Source organism: Larus michahellis, chromosome 1, assembly GCF_964199755.1.
Source record: "Larus michahellis chromosome 1, bLarMic1.1, whole genome shotgun sequence".
Taxonomy (NCBI): domain Eukaryota; kingdom Metazoa; phylum Chordata; class Aves; order Charadriiformes; family Laridae; genus Larus; species Larus michahellis.
In genome coordinates this window covers 126,456,418-126,482,156 of record NC_133896.1, presented here as the reverse complement: position 1 = coordinate 126,482,156, position 25,739 = coordinate 126,456,418, and the positions used below count along the sequence as shown (strand labels likewise).

The 25,739-nt window shown below is 44.8% G+C and overlaps 1 protein-coding gene across 7 annotated transcripts in view; it reads right to left on the bottom strand.

Annotated features, from left to right (window-relative positions):
* Positions 1-7,791, bottom strand: part of AGPAT3 (1-acylglycerol-3-phosphate O-acyltransferase 3) — a 94,342-nt gene extending 86,551 nt beyond the window's left edge. For 2 of the 7 annotated variants that reach the window (XM_074603102.1, XM_074603098.1), the window contains exon 1: positions 6,863-6,992. The gene's annotated coding sequence lies outside the window, so the exon portion shown is untranslated. Of the gene's footprint in view, positions 1-6,862; positions 7,147-7,670 lie in introns of those variants that run through there. The other 5 variants (XM_074603136.1, XM_074603114.1, XM_074603125.1 and 2 more) reach the window with 5 other exon arrangements.
* Between the last annotated feature and the right edge of the window lie 17,948 nt (positions 7,792-25,739).

The following is a 25,739-nucleotide window of genomic DNA, read 5'->3' as shown; positions in this document are numbered from 1 at the left end:
GTTATTTACCCGTGTGTGAGCCATTATGAAAATCTGGGTCCATAAGCAGTCTAGCCTGTATCACTACCAGGAACCTGAAAGCTGACCCAGCCGGAGAAGAGTGAAAACTGGTAACACTAAACCACCATATGAATTATGTTAAGAGGAAAGACAGGCTGGTTTTGAACCAGCACATAATGCACACGTTTCCACTATTGCGTTCCCCTGAAAAGACTGAATCTGCATGTGAAGTACCGACAACTTCGAATCTCCAAGGAAAAAAGCATTCTTTGTACAGAGTCAAGCTTAGGCAAATCTTGCAACAGTAATTACAGACACTGCCTCCCCAAGCCATCTGCTGTGGCATTTATAACTCCTGGAAGGGCAGCAGGCAGAGCTGGTGGAAGAGGAAAGGAGACACACATACCTCAGCAACCAAAGCCAGGCTGTGCAGAAAAGCTGTGACGCTGGTCTGACCCGAATGGGAACATATGTCCTGGTTAGCCAGACCTCCTTCAGCTTGCAGATACCGCCAGTGTTCACGTAGCGGAGGAAACCGCTGGATCTGCAGCCTTTTTGGATCAAAGTGAGTTAGACGACCAGCCTCAAGGCAACTTGTAACTCTCAGCAAGCCCAGCCTGGCAAGAGGCCAGTGGAAAGAGTCCCACCAGGACCTCATCCCACAAATAAGCAAACTTGTGCTCTGAAGCCAGTCTGAGCAACATAGCTTTCCCACACGGACAAACTTTACGGACACCAGCACAGCCAACAGCTCTGCACATCTCTCTTCCAAGAACTGATGCCAGTAACATGGGGCAGAATAATTTAAAACAAGCTACATTCATCCTTTATGAGGACACATAGGGTCCAGCCTGATGTACGCACCTGCATGCTGACGACCACTGCATCTGCAAAAGTGTTTTCATCGGCACAGGCACAGCTAGAAGAAGAGGCAGAAAGACGAGCTCACCCACCCCGTGTTCACACAATGACAATTTTTAGCAGCAGGCCAAGCCGCGAGCGCTTTGAAAAAGCCCACTTTTCGCAGTACAGCTGGAGACAATGCCGATTAATTGTTTTGCCATCCATAAAAAATCACTACAATACTCACTTCACAGGGTTGTCACAAGGATTATTTAACATCTCTGAAGAGCTTTGAAGAAGAAATAGTGACTATTGTTCTGGGTACCATAGAATTTGGAAAAATCTCACATGAATTTTGCACGACCGTGCATGTGTGACAGTTGCAGCACTAATATATTATTTTTCTCTACAAAAAAAAAAAGCCTCACAGAAGCTCATTTATTCTGGGCAACACTTTAGTCAGAAATGTATTTTGGTTTTCTCGTTAATATATCCTAAATAGATATCAACTTTGACTATTTAATTAATAGATTCAGGTGCTGTTTCTAGTCTTGCTTAATTAAGGGAAACATCGCATTTTTGACAAAGAACTCAGTTTAGGCTGTCAGGGCTCCTAACAAATACACTATAATTACCTAAGTAATGCTAACGCACAAGAACAACAACAGGAAAAAAAAAAAAAGGCAGCTAAAAATTTCCCTGAAATCCCATTTCCAACAAATGAGAATGTCTGCATGGAGAAGAGGTGCTACACACAGGAAGAGGCCAATGTCATACCACTTATGCCTGACCATTAAAGAGCTCAACTCTGATGCAGAAACACTGGAAAGGTTTTAAATAGGTTTTTGCCATGAATATGTAAATACCCAGGAGATGCTGCATTCTAAATGTTCTACCATATACTCGGATCCACCTCTTCCGTAAGGAAAATTTCTTACCATTTCACTCCAAATGTATAAGGAATCTATATGCCCTTTAATTCTCATAAAACATAGGGAGCTCAACACCTACTTCAAGGATAAGCTTTTTTTTTTTTTTTTCCTGAGCAATCTCAAACTACAGCAGTAATCACAATTAGGCAACAAGGCTGTACCTGGGGCGAAGACCAACCTGGCTGAGGGAACTACTGTTTCCACTACACAGAGCTTCAAAGGATCTTTAAACTCTTTGGGACACAGAACACATCTTTTGTTTGGAAAGCAAACACCACGTTATTGATACTACTGCAAGATAAACAACAGTATTAGGACTAGTCGGTACATCGGCTTTCATTCCCCATCCAAGATGCGACAGAAAGTTTCTTCTCTTATTTCGTCCTAGCTCTCCACCAAGGAACTGGCACCTACGGGTGCAGAAAAAAATGCAGCATTGCAGTAGCAAGTCTCAGAGAGCCTAGGGCCCCAAGTTTCCCAAGTCCCAGGGGAAGCGGCAGGTCAAAATTACATGCCTGCTGTCCCTACAAAATACATGAAGGAAGCCACACACCCGAGAACAGCAAAGGAGGGGCGGGGAAACTCCACGAGCAGCTGGGCTGATTTAGCAATACCCAGCGAGGAGAGGTACCATAAATCGCAGCTTTCCCCCCCCAGGCTTACATCAGGTAGAGATCAATGACTTTAGGGGAAAGTTCAGGGTGCCAAGCCTATACCGACCCTCTCATAACACAGGCATGAAACAGAACAGCGTGACTGATCGGCTCCTTTGCCCATCAGTGTGATGGGCAGCATCCTCACATAGTCTGAGCTGTACATCATTTCGATACAGCTTTCCTTGCCTTTTCCCTGGAAGTTATCATAACCTCCACCCAGCATTTCCTTAGTAGTGCACCAGGGCACCCTGTCACGGCCAGTCACCACAGTCTCCCCCTGAATCTGTTTGGATATTGCAAGGGTTTACGGATAGAAAGAGTCCCTGTGGCTCTTGGTTCCTTTTTGCAACGCTGAGTACTCATTTGGGCAAGGACAAGAACCCAAGCCTCCTGCTTCCCAAAATGAATGTCCCGTCTACTAAACTGCACAGTTATGCTGTCTGTCCCACGCAAGCAAGGTCAGACAGCTACAGATAAAGACACAGCAGAAGGAGGTGCTGTTGTGAAGGACGAGATCCAAAGGTAGCCCTCCTAGATTGGTCTTCACAAAACAGACAAGCATTTCTTTCATTTTTTCTATGACTTGTGTGTAACAGCTCTAAGTGCCCAGCTTCTCACCACTCCCATGTCTTGCACACTCCTAAATGTGTCCAGACTCAGAGGCACAAGGAAATTTTGCAGGTAAATCATAAAGTATCAATGGATTTTAGAAGCCTCAAAAAAAAAAATATGTAAGCAAGGGTTTGTTTCCTTTTTAATCATTTGAAATTTGGACTTCTGCAAATAATAAACTAAAACAGGAAACAGAGATTATTGGTTTGGTCCACCAGCAAATTAAACACTTCCTAGGATTATCCTGATTTTACCTATAGGTGCCTGTGTTCTAGAGATAATCAGTCCCCAATTTAGGTGCTGACTCATTCCTGGAATCCTGACATGATCATGCATCAGATGGCAAATTGATTTTCATGTAACACATTTAAGAGTGTTCATCTTCATCAAGCACGCAGCAGAGGCCTTAGATGAGTGTTTCTTTCACTCATTTTATGTTGGTTAATATCCCAGGTAAACAAGAAATTCGGATAATGCCTTCTAGTGCCTCTCCATTCCATTCCTTTTAGTTTTACTTAAAAAGATGGTATGGATTACTGTCATGGTTTAACCCCAGACAGCAGCTAGGACCACGCAGCCGCTTGCACCCTACCCCAGAAGGATAGGGAGAAGAGGGCAAAAAAGGAGGGGAAAAGAAAGGAAAAAAACCTCATGGGTTGAGATAAAGGCAGTTTAATAGAACAGTAACAGAAAAAGATAAAGTAATACAACACAAGTCACTCTCACTGCCCGGTGAAATGGTTTCTCAGCCCGCCCCAAGCAGTGATCGTGGATTCACATTTCCGTTTATATACTGAGCATGGCGTCTATGGTATGGAATATTCCATTGGCCATTACGTTGCTCTGTCTATGCCCCTTCTCAGCTTCTATGGGAAGCTGAAAAAAAGTCCTTGAACAGTATAAACATCACCTAGCAAGAACTAAAACAATATGCATTACTGACTTCCTTTCATACCAAATCTGAAACACAGCAACCGCTAGAAAGAAAATTAACTATCCCAGCTGAAACCAGGACAATTGCTTATTAAGTAATTGTAAGCAAATTACAAGCACAAGTTCCCTGGTATTAGCAAGCATAGACAAAGAATCCTTATTACTAGAGGCTCAGCACCAGAAGGTGGTGGAACAGCCTGAGATACAATGAAATTTGGGTTCCTTTTTCATAATTTCTTTTGTTCTTTATCTTGTAACGCTCAAGGTACCAATAGCCTAGTCACCTGTTCTTTGTTCAGGAACTGACTACAGACTAATAAGCATGCACCAACATTCAGTATTAACACTAAAAAAAAAAAATCATTGAAAGAATAGGACATTTTTAGCCATTACAAATTATAATTATCTTTCTTTTTCAGTATCTTGGCCATTCCTATCAAGAATTATGTTCTCATAAACCAAGGGAACAAGACTGAATGCAACCTTTCTTGGTTTGTTTGGGGTTTTTTTGTTTTGGTTTGGTTTTGGTTTTTTTTGTATTTGCATAAAGCATAGAAACAGCCTACCATAATTCATGGTTATCATAAGTTTAGTATAGGTGAACTGATTACAGTCAACAGCAATACTTTATTCACACCAGTTCCCCACAAAACGTAAGCCTCAAATCCAATTATTCCACAATAGTTTTGTAAGTAAACAAAACACCATTTATGATTTGAAAACAATGCATCATTCTGCAAACAGCGGCAGAAAGAAAAAAAAAATGAAGCCAGCACAGGACTATGCAATAGTTTCATTTTGTAAGAAGATTAACACAGGGCAGAAAGCTTTGGCTCTGGCTGGGAAAAGAACATACACTTTGTGCTAACAGAGTTCCCTGTAATTTTAAGTGGAATTTTGTCCAGTTCGTTAATGCAACTCTTCAGAGATAAAAGAAATCACACTGGGAAGAGGAAGTAGCATCCTTATTTCTCTCCCACTTCACTTCAACCAAAGCCCATTCTGATTTCAGCCCTCGTCAGGTACAACTCACGCATCCTCCACTGAGCTATCTGTAATGTATTGTTAAACTGCAGTACAAAGTTTTGATAAGTGGTCCTGCCATTTTAATCATGCTCAGCAGGGACAGTCTGGTCAGGTTTTTTTCCTGTACTTGTTGAATTCAAGCTATATTTGGAGACCAACTGTTCTCTATCCTGCTTTCACCAATTAGGTGTGTGTATAGGGGTGGAGAGGTGAAGGTGGGAATTAAAAGAGAACAGGATAACAAGACTTTCTTAGAGTACATAAGATTACCCTTTAAAAAGGTTGAAAAAAGGTATCGAATGTAATGCACATAATTTTAATCACGAAGGTTCAGTAACAATAGACATAAAGGGGGAGAAGATTAGAGTACACAGAGAGGAAGCAAAAGCCAAAGCTCCTGTGAAAGTTATAGGAAAGACCAGAACGTTTATGTTTAAATCATCTTGTATACAGCTGCAATCTTGAAAGGAAACAAATGGAAACTGTATGGGTTTTTACTACTTGTAGAATCAAGCTTGAAAAAAATTATATTTAAATACACATACCTATCTGTGATTATGTTGAACTTTGCCCAAACGACCCGTAGTTCAAGCAAAGAGCCTCAAGGGAAGAGTGTCCCCATGAAAGAAACACTGCCAAGACAAGTGGAGAGCTTACCACTTTACTCCCAAACATGCTTGTACGTATCAGCAATTCACTGATAGCAAACATGCGACCTTGGACTCTAGCCTATTTCCCTTAGAGCGGGAAAGGCCATGAAGTTTATTTTGGACTTGAAATTAATGATTTTGATAACATGATGAGCTAACGAGATTTTTATTCAAGTAGGAGCGGCAAGATTACTGCAAACTCTGCCACTTTGCTTTCTGATTCCACACCTGCTCTCTGCCAAATCAAGGAGGCAAGATGAAGATTCAAAGAGGAAAAAATATCGGAGGGGAAGAATATATGAGGCATCAAATAGGTAGCACTCAGTCTCATCACAAAAGTTCCCTTAGAATGCAGCGTATTAAATGCAATAAGGGGATAATCAATATGCTCATTGATTTAGGTGCCTACACATTAGGTTAGCAGCTTATTAAACCCATCAGCATCATCTGAACAGAATCCAGGCACAACAGCATCCCATTCGGTTGCCGCTCTCAGATCAATAGGGTTTTTGCTCTTCTCCATCTTGCACTCGCAAGCCCCGCGCCCAGGTGCAGCCTGCCTCCTCGGAAACGGCCCTTCCTTATATTTTCGTTTGGTTGGTTTTCTTTTAAACCGCTCTCCCACTTTTTTTTCGCCCATCCTTTCCCTCCCTGCCTGCCTCCCCACAGGCTCGGCGGAGCGCCCAGCTGCCACCCTCCCGCCACTGAGCCGCCACCAGCCTGCGCCTCCTCCACTGCCCCCCAGGACGGCGTCCATCTCACCGGGGAGGGGAGGACGCATTTCAGCCGGGGCCCGGCCGCGCCGGCGGGACCATTGTGCCCTTCCCCGCGCCGCCGCCATCACATCCCCCCGCCCCGGGCAGCCCCCGCCGCCGGGCCCGGCTATGCCGCCCCCCTCCCACCCACCCCTCGCCCGCCGCCGCACAAAGGGCTGCGCCCGCCGGTGGCACCGTCACCGCGCCCGCCGGACCGAGCCGGGCCCCGGCGCGGCTCCTCCTGTCGCCGCCGCAGCGGGGTGGGGGGGGGGGAGAAGGGGGGCGGCGCGCTGGGGCCTTCCCAGAGGGGCGCCCGGCCGAGCCGCCGCCACCACCAGCATCAGCGGCGAGGCGGAGGGCGCTGCCCCGGCCACCGAGGGGCCGGTACGGCGCGGGCAGGGCCCGCCGCCCGCCTTCCCCCGGCACCCGCATCTCGCCAGCGGAGCGGCACCAACCTGCAGTCCCCGCCGCCGCCGCCGCCTCCTCCTCGGGAAGAGCCGGAGCTGCCTCTGCCCGCCTCAGCCTCCAGCCCCGGGGCGGGCGGCCTGTGCCCGCCTCCGCCTGCTGCTGTCCGCGGTACCCCCCCGGCGGCGGCGGGGCTGGCTGGGCGCCGCTGCCCTCGGGAGGCGGGGAAGGGGCGAGCGGGGCGGGCGGCGGCTGCGGGAGCCTGGCTCATTGAGTGCGGCAGCCCCCAGCTGTCGCCGCCGCTGCTGCTCCCCGCAGCCGCTACTTCCTGTGCAGCGATGGTTCAGTTCCTCCCGAGCGGCGGGGGGCGGAGGAGGAGGAGGAGGAGAGGGGGAAGGTCGGGTCAGATAGCGGGGGCGGCAGCGGCTGCCGCCGCCGACCGGTCCTCCCGCCCGCCCCGGCACGGCTTCGCCCCGGCCAGCGCGACGGGACCCCCGCCGACCGCACCGCACCGCGGCGGGACGGGATGCGGCGGAGCCCCGCGCCCAGCCGCCGCCTGCTGCGACCCCCGCCGCGGGGCGGCCGCCAGGGGGCGCCGCCGCTCCCGTCCGAGGCGCCCCTCACAGCGGCACCGCTCCTCCGGCCACCCTTGAGCGGCGGGCTGAGGGGAGCCGGTGCGCCCCGCCGGCCTGTGCGGGGCCATCGCCCGGCCCGGGGAGGGCAGTGCGGCGCCTCAGCATCCCCACCGCTCGGCCGGGGCCGAGAGCCCCCACCCCCGCCTCAGGGAGCGTCGGCGCGCTGCCCCCCGGCCCCCTTCCTGAGGAGGGAGAGACGCGTGGCCCGGGCGCTGCCCCTCACCCGCGCCATGGCTGGTTTTGCCGCTCTCCGCTATGAGAAGGAGCGATCTGTGTCCTCCGGCAGCGCGTCCCAGCCCCGCCGCGGCGGGGAGGTGCGGGGGCCTCCCCCCCCCGCGCCCGCCGGCCTGGCCCCGCCGGAGCCCGGCCGCGCCGCCCCTCGGGCCTGGGAGCGGGCGGTGGCCGGGGGGGGCTAGGGGAAGCTCTCGGGTACGTACAGGGGGGTCGGGGGAATCCGTGTGGAAGAAAGGCGAAGATGGCACCGTGAGGAGGCAATGACGGAAATTCTCAGTAGCGCAGGAAACCTCTGCGTAACGCTGTTAATAAATAAAGAGGCGATCCCGGGTCGGAATGAAGAAAAAAGGGGTGAAGTGGGGCTCTCGGCTGCAGGGGGGACGCTCCACACGCAGTAAATCGGATGTACGGCCATGGAGTGGACTTGGTGGAAGCTCTTAATGAAAGAAGCAGGGTCTCACCTAGGTTATTTGATTTCAAACAAATGTAACCCCCTAGACTGGCAATATCTTTGTGTTCCTGCACGTACCATAAAGAAGCTGGTTGGAACATAACAAAGGGAATACAAGTTTGGTCCTTTTTTCAGAATAAGCCTTGAAAGATAACGTTTTTGTTTGGCATCTTACTGGTTCTCTTCAGGGTGTGACAGGACTGCATGTGGGGTTTGTCCTGGCCAGAGACATTCAACTCGGTGGAGGATTTCATGGGCGAGCATGAGTAAGAGTGGGGAGGTCTTCCTCTCCTTTCTGGGGTGCAGCATGAGGAAGTGTCAAAGCTTGGAAGTTACTGATCTTTTATATAAAATCTTTAAAATGGCACAACATTCTCAAATAGCCGTGTCTAGCGTTAGCCTTCAAACTCGTTACTGATGCCACTAAATAACTGGGTTTACCTTTCAAGATGATGAGAGCTTGCAACTCTCAAAACTTTTTGTTTGAGATTGCATATGTTCATTACCTCTGAAAACCAGCTTCTTTTATTTGGTGGCAGAATACAGATTTTGAGGAGACTAGTGTTAGGCAGTAGCATGGAAAGACAGGGGTCATAGTGCTCTCTGGATCATCACAGTAAAGTGAATACTACCTTCAGCAGTTATGAGATACCTGTTAAAAAAGAATGTTGTTAACAATTACTTAGGTTCCAAATGTTCCCCTCTTTTGCCTGCGGTATGTGACATTCAGAACATCGTAACTCGACCTACTTTAGAAAAGTACACACAAGTAATAACTAAATATTTATGTTCTGTGTTTACTTGAAGTGCCATTAAATCCCTTAATTGCTGCGCTTTTCCTATCATTGCAGAACTCGCTACTGGTTTCCAGTTGTACGTGAGTTCTAGTAAGAGGCAGAGATTTTACCCTAAGATCAAGGTGCGTATGCAGCTTTTTTTTCCCACCTCTGTCTCCTCCAGCGCAGCCTTTTGCTGGCAGTTCTCATCAGCCGTATCTAATGCTGCTCAGCCCATGCCGGCTTGGCCAATCACAAAATCTTTGGCCGGTCTCCTAATGCCGGTGTAGCTTTATAGTAGGCTGCCATAAATTACAGCAGCCTCCGTGGCTTCCTGGAGAGCATTGCAGGTGATTTCACGTAACTCAGAACCGAGACAGGACAAAGGCAGTTGAGCTTTCCTCTAAGGGTCCCGGTGCTGAGCCTCCTGTTTGTCTTCATTTCCCACGTTGGTAGTAACATGGGTATTTGCAGCTTCTTTTTCTGCAGCTTCTGGGTTTGTACAAGGATGCACATAGAGTACAGCTTCCATTTTTTTTTCTGTGTGTGAGCTTTTAGTATACCTCAGAAGGCTGTGTCCAGATAAGAAGTAGCTCGTTGAAGGAAATGATCTAATACAAGTAGCTTATGACAGTTTGATTGCAGAAACGGAGCATGACATAATTTCTTCAGCCAGAAAACTTTTCAGGTTGTATCACTAACAGGAAGACGATTAAGCTTGCCTGACCCGTTTCTGGTCTGCTCGAATTTTAACTAACAGGAAAGTATAAATTCCCTATTTTTTTAATATGCTGGCGGTCCTCCTTTGCAGTGCTTACAGGCTTATAGTGTCCACTGAGAGCGTTGTGCATGTAACAAATGATCAAAACTAAAATCTGAAAGGATGGTGCATTCATGGGGTATGTTAGCATGAGACAGATACAGAAGAGAAAGAAAGAAAAGACATTTAAACTTTGGTGCATACAGAAACTGCATGGAAAAAAACAAATCCCAAAAGGTAGCACCTATAAAGTTTGCCAAGAAATTATTTCCACCTTCCTGCTCAGCTGTGTTCTGACATCTTACTGGCAAACAGCATCTTCTTTCTCAGCTGGTAAGAGATCTCTGTGAAGTGCTGACTGTTGCCTCTGGAGTGAAACTGATAGCAACCATCCTGATATTCATCCGTTATCATTCCCAGGCTTAAAATGAGCTCTTCCACAGGAGCAATGTTGGTTATGTGCACGAAGCAAGGTTTCTAATAGACCACTACTAACCCTTTCTGTTGAGCAAAAAACACTTAACATACCAAAGTGGTTGAAATCTGCTTAAGAGCATCAGGAAAGCAGCGATTTCAGATCACCCCAACAGGTCCGCAGGGTCTGCTGGAAAGAGTGTCTCGTACATAGATCTTCACTTGCCTTGTCAATTTTTTCTGAAAATGTGAGTATAATTAGGAGACGCAGATTTTCTTTCTACCTGAGGAGACTGTTTTCAACAGTAGTGGGGGTTCGGTTCGCATGTTTTTTGAAATGTATGCCTTTTGTACTCGTCACACTGGATATATAACCCACCCCCCAGATCTCATTCTGTTTTCTTATACCGTTAGTTAGAAATCACTGGAGGACATTTCCATGTTAGTTTTCAATACTGAGCCATGTCTGAGTCACGTTCCACACCTCGGTCCAGAGGCAGCTCCTTCAACTGCAGTGAAGCCCCGATTGGCTTCTGGAGTGAGCAGAAGCCAGGCGACCATTTGTAGTTTTGTACAGCAGGTCCTGCAGGAGCCGCGGTGCGGCAGCTGCTGAAAGGGCAAGGAGACTTGAAGCCGACGCTGAATCGGGGTCTCAGCTGTAACTGAAAATTGCGGGGCGCTCCGGCAAGTGCACGTAAACAGCACTGGTCACGTAAGTGAAAGCACGACCTAACAACAACACAGCTATTTTCTAGCGTTGACGCATCCGATCCTAAATTTAAACTCTAATTAATCTGAGGTCTTCACCAAAAGCACATGCCGACACAATGCATTAATGTGCATGTGATACAAAAGACGCAGAAAGCCTGAATTCATCTCCTGAAGAGGTTAATACTTTAAATCCAACCTAACCGAATATCCTCTTAGCTTACCAAATGTTCAACATTGCCTTTATAATCGTTTCTACAGTATTCTCTGCTTTGTTGTGTTCTCGGGAGTGTTGTGCAGTTGATTTTGACAAAGCAACAGAAACCTAGCTTTCTAACAATTACCTGAAAATTAATTTCCGTTAGCGCTGAAATTTCTGAACTCATAAAACTTTTTTTTTTTCCTTTGGGAAAGTGTAGTCAGCTTTCATTTGGTCACTTTTGAGTTATGCAAGCATTTAAAAAAAAAAAAGTCCCATCGCCATAATTATGAATACTTCCAGTATGTTAGAAGAAATATGACTAGAAATGAAGAAGTCACAAGCTAAAAATACATGCCGATGTGGAGTGCCTATAAGGGCCCTGCTTTTCAAAAGCTGTTGAGTTTGTATAAACAGTTCCCTTCCAGATGTCTCAATTACAGCTTGATTTTTTTCTTTCTTCTTTCAGTTCTAGTGCTGGTCTCCATTAGGAATGAGCTGAGAAAGTCTGATAGACAGGGTTGCTTACGAGACTGGGACACAGGAATTCCTGTTTTAGGAATGCCAGAGCATTTTAGCCAGAGGTGACATCCCTTGATTTTCATCTTCATGCGCGTAGTTGAAAAAACTTCAGGCAGCTAAGCAAAATTTAAGCAGAAAACATAGGCACCAGTGTGAGTTGGGAGGCATGGAAGGCGGCTTAAATTCCCTTCGTGCGCTTTAGATGCCTAAGTGCTTAACTGCCATTGTGGTGGGAGATGGACTTTAAATCCTATTAAATCCAAGCGTAATTTAATTTGGTTTTTCCCAATGCCGTGTACGCTTTTTGAATAAAAACTTAATGAAACTACAGACTGCCAACAACAGATAAGTATGTGCATATGCTTTACACATACGTATCTTTCAAAAGGGTTGTGAAGTTTAAATAAATAAGTAAGTAAAAACAAATGCAACATTCTGCTATTTTATTGGGCAGAATTAAGGAAAATCAGATTTGTATCTTTTCCACTGGAAAATTAATTCTACTTCTTTACAGAAGAGTCTTCCAATACAAAAATCACATGATGCTGGGAAATAGGTCATGCCGCTCAGCAAAGAACAAAACCTCGCACAACACAAATACACAATACACATTTTGCTGTAACTACAGATCCCTATACTTTCTCTTGAAATTGCATTCGTTATCTTTGGATGCCCTCAGGTGAATTTTAGTTCTGTTCTTCTCACAAGGCACTCGGAGCTGAATCAAACACTCTTGACTTAAACTGAAATTACCTTTTTGCCTCCCCCTGTAATCTAAGGGCTGTATCTTGTGCATCTTCTTAAGGAAAAAAAAATACACATTAATGTTAGCGGGAGTTTTTCTGGACAAGGAAGGCAGGGTCGCCGTCGTATACATAATTTGATCTGAGGAAATGTTGGATAAATGCTACTTTGATTTAACCCCTCTCTTCATGGTAGATTTTCAACCTCAAAAGCCAGAGCAAGGCTTGCTCTCCTAGCAAGGGCTGTTTGCCACTGGTAAGACAGGGAGCCCAGCTCAGTGTAGACAGCTGTGCTGCAGCTGTGGTGTGTTGGGTGAAATGAACCCAGCACGTGCCGCGTTGTGTGGCTGCAGAAGTGTGGGTCTGGAAGGGAGGCTGGACATCACTTAGCCCAATGCTCTTTTATCTGGTTCAAGGGCTACATAACCACCTCAGATAAAATTAAGTGATCTTCTCTTGTAATGCACCCGTGCTGGTTTTCATTTACAAAGAGAAAGCCTTAGGTTCAGCTTTGGGTATCTCTTTACTAGGTTTCCTTTCATGAACTTGCTTATTTTCTTGCTTGCATGCATGGAAAGGTGCATGTACGTTTGATACTGAGTTTTGGTGGCCCGTTCCATCAACCACCTTCTGACAGCTTATGAATCATGCATCTTTCCCAGACCAAGTGTGAAAAAGACCGGTGCAATTGACCTGTGTGTAGAACACATCTGTACAAAGAAGTAGGATGGGGTAATGAAACCCCCACTTAATGCATAGGATCGAGGAGACAGAGCTGAGTTTACCGGAGATTCTTAATTCTGAATTTTCTGGTAATTGCTGTAGACGCAGGAAACGGATTTGACATTATTTGAGTCTTTAAAGCAATTTTGGAAGCTTAGTCAATTGATTTTCCTTTGCATTGCCAGAACGGCGGATGGGGGCCAAAATGTGAATGCAAATGAGACTCCTCATCTTCAGGACTGCATTAGGAGGACTCCTCCATCAACTGCAGTACCTTGCCTTCTAGCTTTAGTGGCACTCACATACCCTTCAGTTTTGTTCTGTTTTTAATGGCAGTCAGCACCGTAGGCAGTGCCTCCATACTTACAATTGAACGTTGACAAACCAATGTACCTATTTCTTGCACTGCTCCAGCAAAAACCTTCCCACTCGGAGCTAAGCCCTTGCTGCTGGTTTTGGCCGGAGCTCCTGGCAGGCAGCCCTGTTATGTATAAACATGTAAAACACAAAAAGATAAGACTGCAATGTGTCAGATCCCTAATATAGATGAAGACTTGGTTTCCTACCTCTGTGTGGAAGAAGTTGCCTTTTCCTTGTTTTGGAAGCATTTGCCGCACAGTAAGCTGCTGTTACATGGAAGGGGATATGCTTTACCGCTACGGTTTTGATATACTTCATAATGCTTTTCTGGAGTAATGCATGGCTTTGCCAGCCTGAAACTCAATAAACATGGCTTTAAAAGGACAAGGATTTAGTGGTACTGCTGTATGTATCATAAAATAAATCTCCGTTGATTTATTAATGTATGAATGAAGCCAGGGAAGATTGTCCAATATTATCTGTCATCATCGTATACAATCCCTGATCTATGGACCCGACTCCTTGGTTTCTCAGGTGTGGTTTGGTGATGCTGGCGGAGTCAGAGTGGCATTACAACAATATACCCCAGAGAAAAACCGCACCCCATTTGTGCCATCAATTAATGTCGTAGGCTAAGGGTATTAGATAAACCCCCAAACCCAGGTGGGAACTAGTATGCAAGGCTGTGGCAACATTTCCCTTAGACAGGCTTACTTGTATGGTTTTGTAGACTTTCTGTATGTGTTAATCCTTCCACATGAGTAATTTTCCCAAGACATCAGCGAGATGAAAATTGAATGTCACAGTCTCTGTTTGGTCTGTACATCTATTGCTGATGCTCTGGTTTACATAATACTGGCGAATTGTTGTGCAGTTTAGAGCATATACCATTTTCTTATTGCAGATTTCAATGTAATTGTCACATTTCTGAAGCCGAGGAGAGGAGAGAAAGGAGCCAGTGGACATACCCCTCTCCCTGCACACACCCCCCCGCACCCCGTAAGAGCTTGAAAGGCATTTATAATTCACAGAGCCTTAGAAATCCCATGGTTGCATCAAAATCTACTTTCAGGAACCAGAAGTTCCGAGAAATGCCAGTTTCGCAGTCATGTTACTGCCTGTGTTTGCCAGAAATGGAAATGAGAGTAAGGTACGGCAGATTCGGTGTCATCAGCAGTGCTTTAGCATATCTGCAGTTGGGAAGAAATGTTTGGATGCATTTGTGTCAGAAGAGAAAAGCAGCAACTACTGATAGGGAGTCTCTGAGGCAGATCCAAGTGGATCATCATGTGAAGCAGACTGTCTCTGCTGTCAGATAAAAAAAACCAACAATGTATTTGAAAGAACCAGGGATTCATGAAGTGCTGGTTAAGTGTAATGCACAGTAATCAAATGCCAAAGTAAGAAAATCTGCTGCAAAGAAAATGGACAATAGGTGCTTCGCAAGTTTCAGTAGGGAGATTGGGGCTGCAAAAGCCTGTTATCATTATGCTTGCTCCCATATATACACTGAGAATGAAGAGATCGTTATAGCAAAATAAGTGTGGGACTGGTAAAATGGAGTCTAGATTAGAAAGCACTCCTTAATGCAAACATTTTCTGGTTAGGAACAGAGTATCCATTAATCCAAGTGCAAAAACTATGACTGACTTCATGGTAAGATTTATACCTCTATGAAATCATATATGTAAGTCAGTGATTAAAGGATTCATGAAAGAAGCACTTCCCATTGTAAACTAGAGACTGAATTTGGGGACTGCTTCTAAACGCCCTTGTTGAGACGGAAAAAAAATAATACATCCAGATAACTTGTTTCTAATATGCTTGCTATAGATCATCTATAGCCGTAGTGGTAAAGACGTAGTTAACATCTTAGAGCTCAAACCAAGCAAATCCAAAGCAACATACAGGCAAGAGGTTTTGAGCAGAGTAGCACTATGGCTAAGAGTTGACTCCCCTGGTAACATGGTGTGAATCACTATGAGAGAAAGAGGACAAGCAGAAGAGAACAGGAGGGCAGCCGAAACCATCCCTGGAAATAGCTTTGCATTACAGAGTGAATCTAATCAAAAGGATGAGTGGATATTCGCAGATCTTCCGGAAGATCTCTGCGTATTAGCACTCCAGAAGGGAAGATGGAAGTTGTAGATTTGACATGGCATATGACATTTGCCAGGAGAGACCAATAAAGGCACTGCAAGAAGCAAAGGATACTTCTCCTCCATAACACACCCAGAGGGCACATGGTCTAAGAACAGAGGCCTTTTCTTTATAGCCCTATTTATAAGTCAAGATTCATCAAATAATCACTTGAAGAATGGAAAAGATACTAACAAGAAGCTGCATGACAAAGTTCACTGTCCCACACACGAATCCTTCTGCTTCATTCTCACCAAAGACCACTGAGGGGCAACTGAGGTTGCTAAATCATTGTGGGAGGCTACACAGAGACGTGCTATTTCTCATGTTCTGCAGGGTGATGGGACCAAATCAGTCATCGCTAAAGGCACAGAACCTTTTATGGTGCCTTGGATTCTGCAGTGCTGTACTGCACTGTGGCTGCTTTCTTGTTTGTTTGGTTTTTTTTCTGAAACACAGTCCTGGGCAAGATTCACTGACAATAATAATAAATAATAATAATAATGCATATTCCCTGATGAGCAGCTTTTGGGATGAGACACAGCTCATTAGTGTTTCTGCAGGAAGCACAGCACCAGGAGCCCCACTAATTACAGACTTTTTGCAGACTTGGATAATCATGGGGCTTCCCACCAGAAACCGTGAGATTCCCACAGCGCGGCGCGAAGTGCAGTGTCTGGTGCCACTGGGCACTTCTCGACACTCGCCTGTGCCGAATGCGGATGCGGGAAGAGCTAGGAGATAGGAATTAACTCCATCCCCTTATTACCACCCAGCAGCTACCAGCACTCAGCATGCCTTGAATGGGTGCTTGGAAGTGGGCAACTGGAGACATTCCCTGGGATGGGAGCGGTCGTGCTGTGTCCAGCCAGTGCTGGCTGCATCCTCGAAGGATGTGCAGGCGATGCGAACCCTGCGTGAGAGGGTCACCACAAACCAAAGCCACCCTCAGGCTGCTGAGAGGGCAGGACAGTAACTGATGGACGCAGACACTTCAGCAAACAAACCAAAGTGCGCTGAGCTGTGCGAGATGTCAGCCAGACCAGCCCAAACACTTATGATAAAGACAGTGGCATAGTGTGTGCACTAATTAATTTCAATTGAGATTTGGAGGAGAAGAAAAATTACAGTGTTGCTTGAATTATCCGTCTCGTATCATAGTAGTGCTTTGCAGTATTCATTACGGGCGCTCATCAAGGGAGAACAATATGCCATTTGTTTATGATGCATTTAAAAATGAATATTGTTATTTGTATTAAAATTTTCCCTTTTAACTATAAGTATGTGAAGTTTAAGTGTAATTACACCAAATACATTTCTCACTGGTGGGAGGAAGTCACCTGAAAAACATTAATTACTGATAAACCAGTATGAAGAAAAGGGTGTCATATCTAAATCAAGCCTGAAAACATAGATGTCGCCAACAAAGCATCTTTAGAATTTGCTGCCTTCAGTGATACCAAGACCTGAAAATTCCGAACTTGTCTCACTGACTGTATGACCCTTAAAGAGTCAAAGGAGTGGCATGCTCTCTGGCTTTGCTATTATTGCGTGGCCATCTCAACAAAATTTCATAAAGAGACAATTTTGCCCATGTTAAAATTGACAGTACCCTCAAAACATTAAACAGAAAAAAAAAAAGAATACATGGCAAGATATTAAAATCAGCCGCTGCTCAGTACTGAAATAAGTGTCATTTAAAGATTTTCTTACCCAGTGACTGAATAAAGTCTTGACAAATTCATGAAATGTGAAAAAGTCCAATTACTTGAGCAATTAGAACATCTGAAAAATACGTTCTAAGGTTTTTAAGTTTGAGGAAAGGAGCAAGTGGTCTTTTCTTTGTTTAATAATTTAAATGCAGGGAGGTACCAGTGAAGGTTCTACAGCAAATAAATCATAAATATGAAATATTAACTTCCCACATTTTATAATGAGTTACATTCTTTATCAAAAATGCTTGGCACAAATTAATTCAAATAAATTTTCTTTTTTACTGACATTGTATCACTCAGTACATTAAGAATGCAAAAATTAAGTATTTGGATAAATGTACGTTAGAGTAGGTAACTATTTTAGTAAGTATATGAACAGATTCCATTTGCAAGAAAGAAGTATGAAGTAGTGTAAAACTATATATGATTGCAAAATGACCCATTTAAATAATTGTAATGCAATAATAATTGACTTCTCCAAATGAAAAGAGCAAAAAGATGAAGGCCAAGAAAAGATTAAGATTGATCAGTGAACATCCAGCTATGCCTTGAATCATGATTGAAATGACGATGGATTCAAACGGGAATAATTGAGCACCACAGTTTCCAATCTATGAAAAACTCTCACCTATAAAAAAGGGCTTTTTTCCTCATACGGAACTTGTCGTGGGAATATTTCTTGCAGCAGAGCTTTTAAAATGCAAACTGTTGAAATGCTAAACATACATAGGATACAGGCACATACACACACACACCGGCATACACACAGGTACGTTTTGCCCGGCTGGCAGCTCCCCAGTTACTCTTTGAGATGGAAAAAAAATACTTAGACCGGGGATGAGTGAACCGCATCCCCCACCTCTCCGGCAGCCCAGGGAGACAGCCGGGGCCCAGAAGGCAAGGCCGAGATGCGGGGATAGCACAACAGCCTGCGCACCCACCCTCGGCTCTTTCAGGGAGCCATGGCTTTGCCCAAGACTGCTGCTGCTGGTTGGGTTTGCATCACACATCTGGGGAAAAGAGGTGTGACAAAGCCAGAGAGTGACTAGTCAAAACGAGCCATTGATTGCAACCTCTTGTTGCCTTCCAGGCTGGAGAGCTGGGCAGAGAAGAAGCTAATGAGGTTCAACAAAAGCAAGTGTAGGGTCTTGCACCTGGGAAGGAAGAATGCCAAACACCAGTATAGGTTAGGGGCGGACATGCTGGGAAGCAGCTCTGAGGAGAAGGACCTGGGGGTCCTGGTAGACAGCAAATTATCCATGAGCCAGCAGTGTGCCCTTGTCGCCAAGAAGGCCAATGGCATCCTGGGCTGCATAGGGAAGACTGTGGCCAGTAGGTCGAGGGAGGTCATTCTCCCCCTCTACTCTGCACTGGTGAGGCCACAACTGGAGTACTGTGTCCAGTTTTGGGCTCCCCAGTTCAAGAGGGACAGGGAACTACTGGAGTGAGTCCAGCGAAGGGCAACCAAGATGATTATGGGACTGGAGCACCTCCCTTATGAGGAAAGGCTGAAAGAGCTGGGACTCTTTAGCCTGGAGAAGAGAAGGTTGAGGGGGGACCTGATTAATGTTTACAAGTATCTAAAGGGTGGGTTTAAGGAGGACGGAGCCAGGCTCTTTTCAATGGTTCCCAGCGACAGGACAAGGGGCAATGGGCACAAGCTAGAACATAGGAAGTTCCGTTCAAATACACGGAAAAACTTCTTTACGGTGAGGGTGACAGAGCACTGGAAGAGGCTGCCCAGGGAGGGTGTGGAGTCCCCTTCTCTGGAGATTTTCAAGACCCGCCTGGATGCAGCCCTGAGGGATGTGCTTTAGGCAATCCTGCTCTAGCAGGGGAGTTGGACTAGATGATCTCTAGAGGTCCCTTCCAACTCTGAAGATTCCGTGATTCCGTGATTCCGTGATTCCACCCAGCTGAGCAATGTCAAGTGATGGCTGAAAGCTGAGCTACATGCCGTGGCTCCTGGCACACTGAAAGGGTGTCTTAGAGGTCCGGTGCTGCGATGCTGTCAGCTTCTCCCAACTTATTTCAGTGGCAATAAAACACAAGGGATAAAAAAATTCCTTCTGGTTTGGATCCTGAAACAGAAAAATCATTGTCCTAATGTCATATATCAACGTACCTGCCTTTATTTCACATGTGTACAATTTTCCAGTTTTCCAGTCTTAGGACTGACTGCTGAAAGTACTGAGAAGCTAGAGAGTAAAAATTAATAGCCTGATTTTCTTTTTTCACATCAACAAGATATTATTTCCTTACAATAGAGTCCTCCATGCAGTTTCTAGAACAAGTACTGATGATTAGAGTGTTTGATGAAACAGTCTGAACGTGGGTTTTTGGGAAAAACAGTAGAAGTTGCTGTTTCCAACTGGGAGACAGCTCATTAAAAGGCATGAGATGAGCTCAAATTCTGCCAAGAGGGAGAAACAAGAAGGCAAAAAGATCCCAAGGTAGTCTGGTACTAGTATGGATTATTTGCTTTGCTTTAATTTTGAGATATATTTAACAAAGGGGATGTTTTCAGTTACTCTTTGGAAACTTTAAAAAGAACTCTACACTGCTTTCTGTAATTTTTCCTTGGGTTTAATTGCCCAGGACTCCTGGGTTCTGCTGCGATAGCAGTGGATGATACACATCAACATCTCAATGTTTGTTTACCTAACTCTAAGATTGGGATGGTCTACCTAGTTTTTAGTGTTTGTTAATTATTTTATTGTAAAATCCAGGCTGTGCCTGAAAAATGCTTCCTGCGCCGTTTGATTGCCTTTTAAGTAAATTCTCCCAAGCCTCTCTAGTGTGGCAACCTCACTAGTTAAATGGAAAGGCATTCCTAAATTCACTCAAGGATGTTCAATGTACTGAACCTACCCCTCCCCTGCTGCTTTTCTAGCTGCTGCCAACTGGCTCGTCTCACCAAGCAGTGCTCCACAGCCTTGTCCGTATAGACATCCTTTGCTCATTGGGAAAGGGGGGTACAGAGGCCTTCTCACAGCGGATAACTGCATGGAGGTGTTCTTTACCCAAATTTGCTCCTTGTGAGCCTGATTCAACACCTATTAGAGCAATAGGAACCTTGGCACTGATCATGATGAGGAGGCGCAGCAGGCTTGGGCTGATTGGGTTTGGGTTGTTACTTGATTTTCAAAGCTTCACCAGCGATGTTGGGCTATCAAGTGCTGTACCTGTGTGGGGAGTTTCTGGCTGTCAGCATGGGATGACACAGAAGAGAGGAGTTTTGCTTAAGTTACGCTTTGAAACCTCACTGATAAGAGATAAGAGGAAATATCCTCAATCTTGAATTAAAAGTTTTCTAGGCTCACTGTCTGAAGATCGTATGCGTTTATGATCATACTATATGGATACACCAAAGTATTCCCTTAGCAGCATTAAATTTTATAGCTGTTGTTTTACAAAACCTGCTGTTCAAAGTAGCCTGAAATTATTAAGTTGGGAGTTTAAGGGCAGTTTCTGTCAAGGAAAAAAAAAACGAACCCAGCAACACAGACAAATGTACTGCAGAAAACCAGAAACAATTAAGACAGGTCGTAAGAAAGATTAATTCAGTGTAATTGCCTTGTCAGAAAGAGGAAGGGAATGTCATGTTTGTGTCGTTTTCTCTTCCCCTAAATCAAGAACTAGAATTAAGTGAAACTGATGCAATCACGGCTCTGATTTGGTCATGATCTTGTGGCTGTGCCAACCAGTGATGCCTGTAGTCTCCGCCATGGATACGGCCATGGCACAGCGCAGGGAAAGCTGGAGGCAGCTCCAAGGAGCCCTGTATTACAGCTCTAGCATGAAACAGAAGGGGAGGCTGATATGATTTCCCTAAACTTTTTCCCTTGAAATCATACCTGCTGTCATTCTGAAACCTCCCTACCAGAAACTAGTGCTTCTTACAGTGAACATTTTTTCGTTTTAAAAGCTCTAGGCAATCATTACTTTCATAGTGCTGTTGAGGTGCCTAAATCAATTACTTCTTTTTTCTTCCTCCCTCCAAAGACAATACCTTCATTTTCCCTCTTGTCCACTTGTCCCTTTCTTTCTTCTCCATGTTGCATATACCAAGCACTTTGCACAGTAGCATTATATACTGTAATGTTTCATAAAATATGCACAAATATTTACAGTAAATACATGCAGTGTATGGCGGTTTTCCTTGCCATTTGCCTGGATTTATCCACTAGTTAAAATTAAGATAAAGTTTATATTAAATGGAAGGGCAAGAAACACTTTCTGAACATCACTGTCATCTCAAATTCAAGGTAGGAAGGAACTAATCATGGAAAGAGGGCAGGGAAGTGGTCCTGGCAGACAAGGGGATGAGGAGTATTTTGTGTGGTGGGGGTGAACAGAGGCCTACAAGCTGCGGGAAGATGATCTGAGAAATTCTGCACAGCCAGAAGTCACTATTAAGACGCAAATTATAACTGATGAGATGCTTGATCAAAGACAGTGGAGATAAAATTGTGGACTATTGCTCAACAGAAACCATGTAATAGTGAAGTCTGCTTTCAAAATGGCAATCTGGTTACTCAAAGACAGGCAACATTTGTTGGGAAGTTCACTCTAAGAAAAAGGAAACCAATGTCTTGCCCAAGACAAACACAGAGACCACAGAGAAGTAGCGCTCTTCTTCATGGGGCTGAGCCTCGTGGTGTAACTCAGGTCACACAGCCTTCCAGGCTTAACAGGGCAATCATTGTAGTGATGCCCACCAGCATCAGTATCACGGCCTCCTGCGACGCTTAAGAAATTTTAGGACTTTGGGGGAATTTGGAGGCTACTGAGTGAAAATAATTTCTGAATTAGGAAGAGGAGCGCAGACAGCCAATGGCTCCGTGAGTGATGCACACCTAGGAAGTGTGATGTGGACTGAGAGATTCAGTTTTGGTGCTCCAGCTTGTATGTAGACAGAAACCTGTGCAGTCAGGGTGGTCCCATAGCAGCAGGAGGACCTGTCCTCAAAGGAAGTAAACCTGACTGAATTATTCAGGAGTGCAACATGGTAACAAGTAATGGGAAAGAAGAACCACCAAATAAGGATTGGTTTAGCACAAAATCATACCTGAAGACAAATTTAGTCAAGTTGCCAAAGACATGACAAGAAGAATGTCTTTATTTTCCTATACATCATCTCTGGATGACTGGGTAATAAATAAGATTTGGGATTTCTCAAGTAGCTCAGCCTGTTTATCTTAATAAGGAGAGAGTGATAATTAGATCATAAGCTGTAAATATCTATCTACATGGGAACAGAAATCTGATAAGTGAGAGCTCTTCCATCTACCGAACAAAAAAGCCCAATTGACTAGCTGAAGCTATAAACTCAAACTAAAAATGACACGCAAAATCTGAAAGGTGAGGATAGATAACAATTATCAAGTTGTACTAATGTTGGATTTCCTATTTCTAGCAATCCCTTAGAAAGCTGTAGTAATGGTTATGGTGTATTTCCTACTCCTGGCAATCTTAAAATTGAAAAAACAAAAGCTGTGTCTGGTTGGTTTTGGTTGTTTGGTTTTTTTGAGTGGGTTTTCCCCCCAAAAAAATTGTTCTAACAAGATTTTTGGGAAGGTCAACTGTGTTGTAGAGATGCTCACCCTACATAATCAAAACTCCATGTGGTTTATAATCTGCAAATCCCTCTTTTGTGGAAACTCATCTGTTCGAGGTGCTTAGCAGGGTCTATCACACGTTAAAGGGGTAAATTTCTGTGGGAACTGCTTGTCAAAATATTGGCAGCCCCTCACTAAAGCATCCTTATTATGTATAGCAAATTCGAAATCACAAATGCGTGTGAGAAAGACACAGAACTATGTATACCACCACTGGTAAAATTACAATGTTCTGTAGAGATTTTTCTCAAGTATGTATAAACAGAAAGAAAAGTAAATCATTCAAAAGACAAAGGGGAAGGTCTGCAGTTGAAATTAACTGTCACATCCATTGAAACTATGGACATAAACCTGGTAGTTTACAGTAACCAAGAATTGCTCCCAAATTCCCGCCTGTCACAAATAGATAGGCTGAGCTAAACAGACCATAATGTGAGTAACAAGAGAGCAGATGAAATTGGACAAAGGGTGAAGGGTAGGCTAAAAGCTTGATAACTGGTGTTCTAGAAAAAGAAGAAAATTTTCGGGAGAGACTGGCCAGTAGCTAAATCCAGTCCCACTATAAGTGAATACATCTCTAGCTTCCTGCAGAGAGTAATGTGGACGATGCAGCTGCGCAGTAAGTGGGCTAATAGCGCTGCCCGGTCATGCAAAGTGTGAACGTGTCTGGGATCTGCCTTAATTTGCAAAAAATCAGGGCAGAGACCCAATAAAAAGGAGAAGTTTTCTGCCCCCGCTCTCCTTCCCCATCCGAGGCACGTAGAAACAGGTTGCTACAGAGTCTAGAGCCTGAGGGTTTGGGCAAACGTGCATGACCATTGCTGGCATAGGAAGTGTATGTCAACATATAAGAACAGAGTACCCCGAAGGACTACCAAGACATGGACTGCACTCCTTGGGTTATTCCTACACCTTATTTTTGCAGCTTTCCAGAATAGTACCAGAGTGTGGCCTCTTCTCTTATAACTAGCAGGTGTGGCCGTCTTCTTAATATGGATTCGGTCAAAAGCAAACTGCTCTTGGTTTTTTGGAAAAAGAATTTCACATCTGAATTTTAGGCATGCTGATTTGAAATCTCTGGAGTCACTTCCCATGAGATTTGCTTCCAGACTTATTGGAATTATTGATTGTGCAGCAAGGTTCAAAATCAAATTAAATGCATTGATTTGCTCCCAGAAAAATCAAGTACAAAAGAAGAAGCTGTTTCTCTAAGTGAGTCTCCTAAAATTAAAACAAAACAAAAAAAAATGCTCGTTGCTTAATAGAAACTCTTCCTATCTGACAGAGTCTTTGTCTCTTTAGAGGGAATTATTTTTAGCTTTGATTGTGAAGAATACTAGTGGAAGAGCTCTCGTGTGAGTCACAGCAGGTAAGCAGCAATGCTAAAAACGTAGCTAGAATTTTGCTAGGTTGCTGGGACGGTAGTGAAGGTGATGTTGTGTCACCTAGGAAGATAAAAATTATGCACTCTTTACAAATTCAGACAAAAATGCGATAGCAGTCAGATTTTGAGCCGGAACATTTCAACCCATTGTATCAAACTGAAGCTCATTTTCTACCCTAGTACAGTCTGATATATTTTGGGATATTTTCTTACCAGTCTTTTCTCTCCTCTCCTAGCAATATCACAAACCAGTCAGCTTACAGCATTATACATCAGCAGCCAAGGAGAGAAGAGGGAATAAGACATTTCTACCAGCTCCATTTGCAAAACTCATATTAATCAAAATCAAGCACTGTGGTACTTTTAAGCAGCCGTGGCTGCTGAACCCTGGAGCTTTAACTTGTCATTTAAACAGTGGGGTTACTGCTTCTGTAAGCAGTTGTGTCTGAGCTCTCCGTAATTTAGGAAAACAAAAACGTGAAGTCAAACTCCCCTTTTATTTCCCTTATTCTGTCTCAATTAGAAAGGCTGTAATTCCCAGGGCGAGATCCTGCTGAGCAATACCGTCATGGTATTTGCTTTTCATTCAGCACAATTAATAGATGATTTGCAGCAATCCATGGGGGTGAGGGCGAGTTCCTCCCTACTCACTGCCCAAAACCTTGCCCCGGGCACCAACCCTGTCTCTCAGCAGAGCACGGGTCCTGAGCCCTTGAAGTAATGCTGGAGTTAGGGTCAGAGCGATACTTCCTTTAGGGACATGGGAACCCCTGCCCCAGCTGCCACAAAATCCATGCTGGAAGGAGCTCTGGTGGGAAAGGGGACAGCGGGAGACGGTTCCCTCTGTGGGCAAGGGACAATCTGATTTGGAGGAGGTCTTAGTAGGAGACTGTGCCTTTGGGAGCTGAGTATATGTATAAAGAGAATGAAAGGTGAATCAGTGAACACATTGTGGGGCAGCTGGAGAAGGGAGGCTCAAAGTGGACAGAGGAAGGGGTGGATGAGGTGGGAAGACATAGCTGTGACAGGTAGAGATAAAGAGGGAGGGGAAAACGCACATGGTTTGTGCATACAACCAGCCCAAGCCCTTGGCATTTATCCCCCTTCTGTCCCAGCTCCTTTGGGCTGTGGCCTCAGCTGGGATAATGCAGCATGCCCAGGCAGAAGCCAATTAAACGTGCTTCCGTACACCAACAGGGACTCTCTTTTTTGCTTTAGAAAGCACGCTCTCCAGGGCCTAAATTGAACTTTAATCTACAATTGAGCAGCACTACAGGGGCTCCGCTCTCGACTGGAGTATCTGGGAATTACTGCAACGTAAACAATAATTTCAGAATATTAACGTAAGCGTGTTGTTAGATTGCAGAGTCGCATATTACCATTTAACATTCCTGGCGTAAGCTTGCTTATGCATTTGCAGAGTGCTTAATTGGGAGGGCTGGACAGCTACGAAGGGGTTACCATGACATTTCCTCTGTGGGTAATATGGGTTCCACTGTCTGCAACCCAGTAGATCTCTATGGAGGATTCTGCATTAAAATTG